A 10,154-nucleotide genomic window follows, 5' to 3' on the forward strand; every position below is an offset into this window, starting at 1 on the left:
TGCACAGTGCAGAACTGAAGTGTGAATTGAAGAAAATTGGCAAACAACTAAAGCATCTGATCGATTTGAAGCAGCAAGCAAATATGATGGCTGGAGCATTTTATGGTTGTGTCCTTGCTATGGGTTTATTTTACTTGATGTTCATCAATCGCTAGAATTTGTTAGAGTTTCAGTTAATGTGTCAGCTAGTTTCAGGGGTGCCCAGTAGTTTGAGTTAGCCAGGGATCATTTGTTAGATGAATTTGAATTTGTGTGAAGCAAAACTTGCTTGAATTATTGTAATGGTATTCTCAGGGGCCCTATTCAGTGTTCATGCTCTGTTTCCTCTATTTTTGTTCTTCAGTTAACAGAGTACACACCCAAATTCAGTTTCTAGTAAAAAAACAAAACTGGGCTGCCGAATAGATGTTGGGCCGTGAGAAAATGGGCCCCGAGAAAATAACCATGCCCAAGACCAGCCCACCCGCGTAGGGGCACCAGCCCACCTCTTGAAGGAAATATGCCCTAGAGGCAATAATAAAGTATTATTTATTTCCTTATATCATGATAAATGTTTATTATTCATGCTAGAATTGTATTAACCGGAAACATAATACATATGTGAATATATAGACAAACAGAGTGTCACTAGTATGCCTCTACTTGACTAGCCCGTTAATCAAAGATGGTTATGTTTCCTAGCCATAGACATAAGTTGTCATTTGATTAACGAGATCACCTCATTAGGAGAATGACGTGATTGACTTGACCCATTCCGTTAGCTTAGCACTCGATCGTTTAGTATGTTGCTATTGCTTTCTTCATGACTTATACATGTTCCTATGACTATGAGATTATGCAACTCCCGTTTACCGGAGGAACACTTTGTGTGCTACCAAACGTCACAACGTAAATGGGTGATTATAAAGGTACTCTACAGGTGTCTCCAAAGGTACTTGTTGAGTTGGTGTATTTCGAGATTAGGATTTGTCACTCCAATTGTCGGAGAGGTATCTCTGGGCCCACTCGGTAATGCACATCACTATAAGCCTTGCAAGCATTGTGACTAATGAGTTAGTTGCGGGATGATGTGTTACGGAACGAGTAAAGAGACTTGCCGGTAACGAGATTGAACTAGGTATCGAGATACCGACGATCAAATCTCGGGCAAGTAACATACCGGTGACAAAGGGAACAACGTATGTTGTTATGCGGTCTGACCGATAAAGATCTTCGTAGAATATGTGGGAGCCAACATGGGCATCCAGGTCCCGCTATTGGTTATTGACCGGAGACGTGTCTCGGTCATGTCTACATAGTTCTCGAACCCGTAGGGTCCGCACGCTTAACGTTACGATGACAGTTTTATTGAGTTTTGATGTACCGAAGGAGTTTGGAGTCCCGGATGAGATCGGGGATATGACGAGGAGTCTCGAAATGGTCGAGACGTAAAGATCGATATATTGGACGACTATATTCGGACTTCGGAAAGGTTCCGAGTGATTCGGGTATTTTTCGGAGTACCAGAGAGTTACGGGAATACGTATTGGGCCTTATTGGGCCATACGGGAAAGAAGAAAAAGGGCCTCAAGGGTGGCCGCACCCCTCCCCTTGGTCTGGTCCGAATTGGACTAGGGAAGGGGGGCGCACCCTTCCTTCTTTCTCCTTCCCCCTTCCCTTCTCCTACTCCCACAAGGAAAGGAGGAGTCCTACTCCCGGTGGGAGTAGGACTCCCCCCTATGGCCCGCCTCTCCCCTTGGCCGGCGGCCTCCCCCTTGCTCCTTTATATACGGGGGCAGGGGGGCACCCCAAAGACATAACAATTGATTCTTGAGATCTCTTAGCCGTGTGCGGTGCCCCTCTCCACCATATTACACCTCGATAATACCGTTGCGGAGCTTAGGCGAAGCCCTGCGTCGGTGGAACATCATCATAGTCACCACACCGTCGTGCTGACGAAACTCTCCCTCAACACTCGGCTGGATCGGACTTCGAGGGACGTCATCGAGCTGAACGTGTGTAGAACTCGGAGGTGCCGTACGTTCGGTACTTGATCGGTCGGATCGTGAAGACGTACAACTACATCAACCGCGTTGTGATAACGCTTCCGCTTTCGGTCTACGAGGGTACGTGGACAACACTCTCCCCTCTCGTTGCTATGCATCACCATGATCTTGCGTGTGCGTAGGAAATTTTTTGAAATTACTACGTTCCCCAACAGTGGCATCCGAGCCTGGTTTTATGCGTTGATGCTATGCACGAGTAGAACACAAGTGAGTTGTGGGCGATATAAGTCATACTGCTTACGAGGATGTCATACTTTGGTTCAGCGGTATTGTGAGATGAAGCGGCCCGGACCGACATTACGCGTACGCTTACGCGAGACTGGTTTCACCGTTGCGAGCACTCGTTGCTTAAAGGTGACTGGCGGATGTCTGTCTCTCTCACTTTAGTTGAACCGAGTGTGGCTACGCCCGGTCCTTGCGAAGGTTAAAACAGCATCAACTTGACAAACTATCGTTGTGGTTTTGATGCGTAGGTAAGAACGGTTCTTGCTAAGCCCGTAGTAGCCACGTAAAACTTGCAACAACAAAGTAGAGGACGTCTAACTTGTTTTGCAGGGCATGTTGTGATGTGATATGGTCAAGACATGATGTGATATAATTTGTTGTATGAGATGATCATGTTTTGTAACCGAGTTATCGGCAACTGGCAGGAGCCATATGGTTGTCGTTTTATTGTATGCAATGCAATCGCCATGTAATGCTTTACTTTATCACTAAGCGGTAGCGATAGTCGTAGAAGCATAAGATTGACGAGACGACAACGATGCTACGATGGAGATCAAGATGTCGCGCCGATGACGATGGTGATCATAACGGTGCTTTGGAGATGGAGATCGCAAGCACGGTGCTTCGGAGATGAAGATCACAAGCACAAGATGATGATGGCCATATCATATCACTTATATTGATTGCATGTGATGTTAATCCTTTATGCATCTTATCTTGCTTTGTTTGACGGTAGCATTATAAGATGATCCTTCACTAAATTATCAAAGTATAAGTGTTCTCCCTGAGTATGCACCGTTGCGAAAGTTCTTCGTGCTGAGACACCACGTGATGATCGGGTGTGATAGGCTCTACGTTCAAATACAACGGGTGCAAAACAGTTGCACACGCGGAATACTCAGGTTAAACTTGACGAGCCTAGCATATAACAGATATGGCCTCAGAACACGGAGACCGAAAGGTCGAGCGTGAATCATATAGTAGATATGATCAACATAGTGATGTTCACCATTGAAACTACTCCATCTCACGTGATGATCGGACATGGTTTAGTTGATATGGATCACGTGATCACTTAGAGGATTAGAGGGATGTCTATCTAAGTGGGAGTTCTTAAGTAATATGATTAATTGAACTTGAATTTATCATGAACTTAGTACCTGATAGTATCTTGCTTGTCTATGTTGATTGTAGATAGATGGCCCGTGCTGTTGTTCCGTTGAATTTTAATGCGTTTCTTGAGAAAGCAAAGTTGAAAGATGATGGTAGCAATTACACGGACTGGGTCCGTAATTTGAGGATTATCCTCATTGCTGCACAGAAGAATTACGTCCTGGAAGCACCGCTGGGTGCCAGGCCTGCTGCAGGAGCAACACCAGATGTTATGAACGTCTGGCAGAGCAAAGCTGATGACTACTCGATAGTTCAGTGTGCCATGCTTTACGGCTTAGAACCGGGTCTTCAACGACGTTTTGAACGTCATGGAGCATATGAGATGTTCCGGGAGTTGAAGTTAATATTTCAAGCAAATGCCCGAATTGAGCGATATGAAGTCTCCAATAAGTTCTTCAGCTGCAAGATGGAAGAGAATAGTTCTGTCAGTGAGCATATACTCAAAATGTCTGGGTATAACAATCACTTGATTCAACTGGGAGTTAATCTTCCGGATGATAGCTTTATTGACAGAATTCTTCAATCACTGCTACCAAGCTACAAGAGCTTCGTGATGAACTATAATATGCAAGGGATGAGTAAGACAATTCCCGAGCTCTTCGCAATGCTAAAGGCTGCGGAGGTAGAAATCAAAAGGAGCATCAAGTGTTGATGGTCAATAAGACCACCAGTTTCAAGAATAAGGGTAAAGGGAAGAAGAAAGGGAACTTCAAGAAGAACAGCAAACAAGTTGCTGCTCAGGAGAAGAAACCCAAGTCTGGACCTAAGCCTGAAACTGAGTGCTTCTACTGCAAGCAAACTGGTCACTGGAAGCGGAACTGCCCAAAGTATTTGGCGGATAAGAAGGATGGCAAGGTGAACAAAGGTATATGTGATATACATGTTATTGATGTGTACCTTACTAATGCTCGCAGTAGCACCTGGGTATTTGATACTGGTTCTGTTGCTAATATTTGCAACTCGAAACAGGGGCTACGGATTAAGCGAAGATTGGCTAAGGACGAGGTGACGATGCGCGTGGGAAATGGTTTCCAAAGTCGATGTGATCGCGGTCGGCACGCTACCTCTACATCTACCTTCGGGATTAGTTTTAGACCTAAATAATTGTTATTTGGTGCCAGCGTTGAGCATGAACATTATATCTGGATCTTGTTTGATGCGAGACGGTTATTCATTTAAATCAGAGAATAATGGTTGTTCTATTTATATGAGTAATATCTTTTATGGTCATGCACCCTTGAAGAGTGGTCTATTTTTGTTGAATCTCGATAGTAGTGATACACATATTCATAATATTGAAATCAAAAGATGCAGAGTTGATAATGATAGTGCAACTTATTTGTGGCACTGCCGTTTAGGTCTATCGGTGTAAAGCGCAAGAAGAAACTCCATACTGATGGACTTTTGGAACCACTTGATTATGAATCACTTGGCACTTGCGAACCGTGCCTCATGGGCAAGATGACTAAAACACCGTTCTCCGGAACCATGGAGAGAGCAACAGATTTGTTGGAAATCATACATACAGATGTATGTGGTCCGATGAATGTTGAGGCTCGTGGAGGATATCGTTATTTTCTCACCTTCACAGATGATTTAAGCAGATATGGGCATATCTACTTAATGAAACATAAGTCTGAAACATTTGAAAAGTTCAAAGAATTTCACAGTGAAGTTGAAAATCATAGTAACAAGAAAATAAAGTTTCTACGATCAGATCGTGGAGGAGAATATTTGAGTTACGAGTTTGGTCTACATTTGAAACAATGCGGAATAGTTTCGCAACTCACGCCACCCGGAACACCACAGCGTAATGGTGTGTCCGAACGTCGTAATCGCACTTTACTAGATATGGTGCGATCTATGATGTCTCTTACTGATTTACCGCTATCGTTTTGGGGTTATGCTTTAGAGACGGCTGCATTCACGTTAAATAGGGCACCATCAAAATCCGTTGAGACGACGCCTTATGAACTGTGGTTTGGCAAGAAACCAAAGTTGTCGTTTCTTAAAGTTTGGGGCTGCGATGCTTATGTGAAGAAACTTCAACCTGATAAGCTCGAACCCAAATCGGAGAAATGTGTCTTCATAGGATACCCAAAGGAGACTGTTGGGTATACCTTCTATCACAGATCCGAAGGCAAAACTTTTGTTGCTAAATTCGGAAATTTTCTAGAGAAGGAGTTTCTCTCGAAAGAAGTGAGTGGGAGGAAAGTAGAACTTGATGAGGTAACTATACCTGCTCCCTTATTGGAAAGTAGTTCATCACAGAAACCAGTTTCTGAGACACCTACACCAATTAGTGAGGAAGTTAATGATGATGATCATGAAACTTCAGATCAAGTTATTACTGAACCTCGTAGATCAACCAGAGTAAGATCCGCACCAGAGTGGTACGGTAATCCTGTTCTGGAAGTTATGTTACTAGACCATGACGAACCTACGAACTATGAAGAAGCGATGGTGAGCCCAGATTCCGCAAAATGGCTTGAGGCCATGAAATCTGAGATGGGATCCATGTATGAGAACAAAGTATGGACTTTGGTTGACTTGCCCAATGATCGGCAAGCCATTGAAAATAAATGGATCTTCAAGAAAAGACTGACGCTGATGGTAATGTTACTGTCTATAAAGCTCGACTTGTTGCGAAAGGTTTTCGACAAGTTCAAGGGATTGACTACGATGAGACCTTCTCACCCGTAGCGATGCTTAAGTCTGTCCGAATCATGTTAGCAATTGCCGCATTCTATGATTATGAAATTTGGCAAATGGATGTCAAACTGCATTCCTGAATGGATTTCTGGAAGAAGAGTTGTATATGATGCAACCAGAAGTTTTTGTCGATCCAAAGGGAGCTAACAAAGTGTGCAAGCTCCAGCGATCCATTTATGGACTGGTGCAAGCCTCTCGGAGTTGGAATAAACGCTTTGATAGTGTGATCAAAGCATTTGGTTTTATACAGACTTTTGGAGAAGCCTGTATTTACAAGAAAGTGAGTGGGAGCTCTGTAGCATTTCTGATATTATATGTGGATGACATATTACTGATTGGAAATGATATAGAATTTCTGGATAGCATAAAGGGATACTTGAATAAGAGTTTTTCAATGAAAGACCTCGGTGAAGCTGCGTATATATTGGGCATCAAGATCTATAGAGATAGATCAAGACGCTTAATTGGACTTTCACAAAGCACATACCTTGACAAAGTTTTGAAGAAGTTCAAAATGGATCAAGCAAAGAAAGGATTCTTGCCTGTATTGCAAGGTGTGAAGTTGAGTAAGACTCAATGCCCGACCACTGCAGAAGATAGAGAGAAGATGAAAGATGTCCCCTATGCTTCAGCCATAGGCTCTATCATGTATGCAATGCTGTGTACCAGACCTGATGTATGCCTTGCTATAAGTCTAGCAGGAAGGTACCAAAGTAATCCAGGAGTGGATCACTGGACAGCGGTCAAGAACATCCTGAAATACCTGAAAAGGACTAAGGATATGTTTCTCGTATATGGAGGTGACAAAGAGCTCATCGTAAATGGTTACGTTGATGCAAGCTTTGACACTGATCCGGACGATTCTAAATCGCAAACCGGATACGTATTTACATTGAACGGTGGAGCTGTCAGTTGGTGCAGTTCTAAACAAAGCGTCGTGGCGGGATCTACATGTGAAGCGGAGTACATAGCTGCTTCGGAAGCAGCAAATGAAGGAGTCTGGATGAAGGAGTTCATATCCGATCTAGGTGTCATACCTAGTGCATCGGGTCCTATGAAAATCTTTTGTGACAATACTGGTGCAATTGCCTTGGCAAAGGAATCCAGATTTCACAAGAGAACCAAGCACATCAAAAGACGCTTCAATTCCATCCGGGATTTAGTCCAGGTGGGAGACATAGAAATTTGCAAGATACATACGGATCTGAATGTTGCAGACCCGTTGACTAAGCCTCTTCCACGAGCAAAACATGATCAGCACCAAGGCTCCATGGGTGTAAGAATCATTACTGTGTAATCTAGATTATTGACTCTAGTGCAAGTGGGAGACTGAAGGAAATATGCCCTAGAGGCAATAATAAAGTATTATTTATTTCCTTATATCATGATAAATGTTTATTATTCATGCTAGAATTGTATTAACCGGAAACATAATACATGTGTGAATATATAGACAAACAGAGTGTCACTAGTATGCCTCTACTTGACTAGCTCGTTAATCAAAGATGGTTATGTTTCCTAGCCATAGACATAAGTTGTCATTTGATTAACGAGATCACCTCATTAGGAGAATGACGTGATTGACTTGACCCATTCCGTTAGCTTAGCACTCGATCGTTTAGTATGTTGCTATTGCTTTCTTCATGACTTATACATGTTCCTATGACTATGAGATTATGCAACTCCCGTTTACCGGAGGAACACTTTGTGTGCTACCAAACGTCACAACGTAAATGGGTGATTATAAAGGTACTCTACAGGTGTCTCCAAAGGTACTTGTTGGGTTGGCGTATTTCGAGATTAGGATTTGTCACTCCAATTGTCGGAGAGGTATCTCTGGCCCACTCGGTAATGCACATCACTATAAGCCTTGCAAGCATTGTGACTAATGAGTTAGTTGCGGGATGATGTGTTACGGAACGAGTAAAGAGACTTGCCGGTAACGAGATTGAACTAGGTATCGAGATACCGACGATCAAATCTCGGGCAAGTAACATACCGGTGACAAAGGGAACAACGTATGTTGTTATGCGGTCTGACCGATAAAGATCTTCGTAGAATATGTGGGAGCCAATATGGGCATCCAGGTCCCGCTATTGGTTATTGACCGGAGACGTGTCTCGGTCATGTCTACATAGTTCTCGAACCCGTAGGGTCCGCACGCTTAACGTTACGATGACAGTTTTATTGAGTTTTGATGTACCGAAGGAGTTCGGAGTCCCGGATGAGATCGGGGATATGACGAGGAGTCTCGAAATGGTCGAGACGTAAAGATCGATATATTGGACGACTATATTCGGACTTCGGAAAGGTTCCGAGTGATTCGGGTATTTTTCGGAGTACCGGAGAGTTACGGGAATACGTATTGGGCCTTATTGGGCCATACGGGAAAGAAGAAAAAGGGCCTCAAGGGTGGCCGCACCCCTCCCCTTGGTCTGGTCCGAATTGGACTAGGGAAGGGGGGCGCACCCTTCCTTCTTTCTCCTTCTCCCTTCCCTTCTCCTACTCCCACAAGGAAAGGAGGAGTCCTACTCCCGGTGGGAGTAGGACTCCCCCCTATGGCGCGCCTCTCCCCTTGGCCGGCGGCCTCCCCCTTGCTCCTTTATATACGGGGGCAGGGGGCACCGCAAAGACACAACAATTGATCCTTGAGATCTCTTAGCCGTGTGTGGTGCCCCTCTCCATCATATTACACCTTGATAATACCGTTGCGGAGCTTAGGCGAAGCCCTGCGTCGGTGGAACATCATCATAGTCACCACACCGTCGTGCTGACGAAACTCTCCCTCAACACTCGGCTGGATCGGACTTCGAGGGACGTCATCGAGCTGAACGTGTGTAGAACTCGGAGGTGCCGTACGTTCGGTACTTGATCGGTCGGATCGTGAAGACGTACGACTACATCAACCGCGTTGCGATAACGCTTCCGCTTTCGGTCTACGAGGGTACGTGGACAACACTCTCCCCTCTCGTTGCTATGCATCACCATGATCTTGCGTGTGCGTAGGAAATTTTTTGAAGTTACTACGTTCCCCAACACCTCTAACTTCGGCAAATAAAATGTTACTTGTTCTTACTTTGGCCTTTTTTCCACTAAATTTTGTGATGGATCATTTTTTGATGCACTAAAATTAAATGTTAATTGTTTTTATGCATGTCTACGGTTCCATGAACTAAATGAGTTGCATGCTTGCATGAAGTGCCCGAAGTAAATTAGTTTGCATTTCGTAGTTGCATGTCCATAGTGGATTTGCATGGGGCTCCTAGTTGCATGTCCATGGTTTGGCCAATATTTTGAAGATGGTGTGTGTGGTGATTGGGGTGTAGCAACCCGGGCCCGTAGCAACCCATAGCAATACACGAATAATAAGCAAGAACAACCCATAGCAATCCATAAATAATAGCATGAAACACACAATATATATAGTAGCATAACGATTATATAGAAGCATAAGCCCATAGTTCCACCATAGCCTTACAACTTAAAGTACTAATACAACTTAATAATAGTAGCATACCGATTACAACTTAAAAAACTAATACGATAGATCTATAGCAAGCTAGATAGATCAGGGGGCACCAAACGCGGGTTCTTCTTCGGGTTCTTCTTCTTCTCCTCCTCCGGGTGAACAACGCCACCTCGCTCCTCCGGGCGGCGCCCTTCACTCCTCCCCGTTGTTGATGGGGAACGGGAGCGTGTGCATAACGCTGTTGTTGGGGAAGATGTCGTTGAAGTCGGTGAAGATATTGTAGGTGGTGAAAGCTATGAACTCACAACCAACCCAATACGCTCGCCCGAGGAGAAGGAAAGCATCGAAAGGGTTAGTGAACGTGGCGAGGAGCCCAACCACGACGCCGTTGTGGCTGACCTCCTCAAGATGGTACATCCAAGGAGAGCCGCGAGGGAGGTGGCGGAAGCCGGCCGCAAGGAAGAACTCCGTTAACTCCCTTGCGCCCCTCCACCTCGAGATCGCCCAAACCCTAAGGGTTCTCTCTACAT

Source organism: Triticum aestivum, chromosome 3D (genome assembly GCF_018294505.1).
Source record: "Triticum aestivum cultivar Chinese Spring chromosome 3D, IWGSC CS RefSeq v2.1, whole genome shotgun sequence".
NCBI classification, from domain to species: domain Eukaryota; kingdom Viridiplantae; phylum Streptophyta; class Magnoliopsida; order Poales; family Poaceae; genus Triticum; species Triticum aestivum.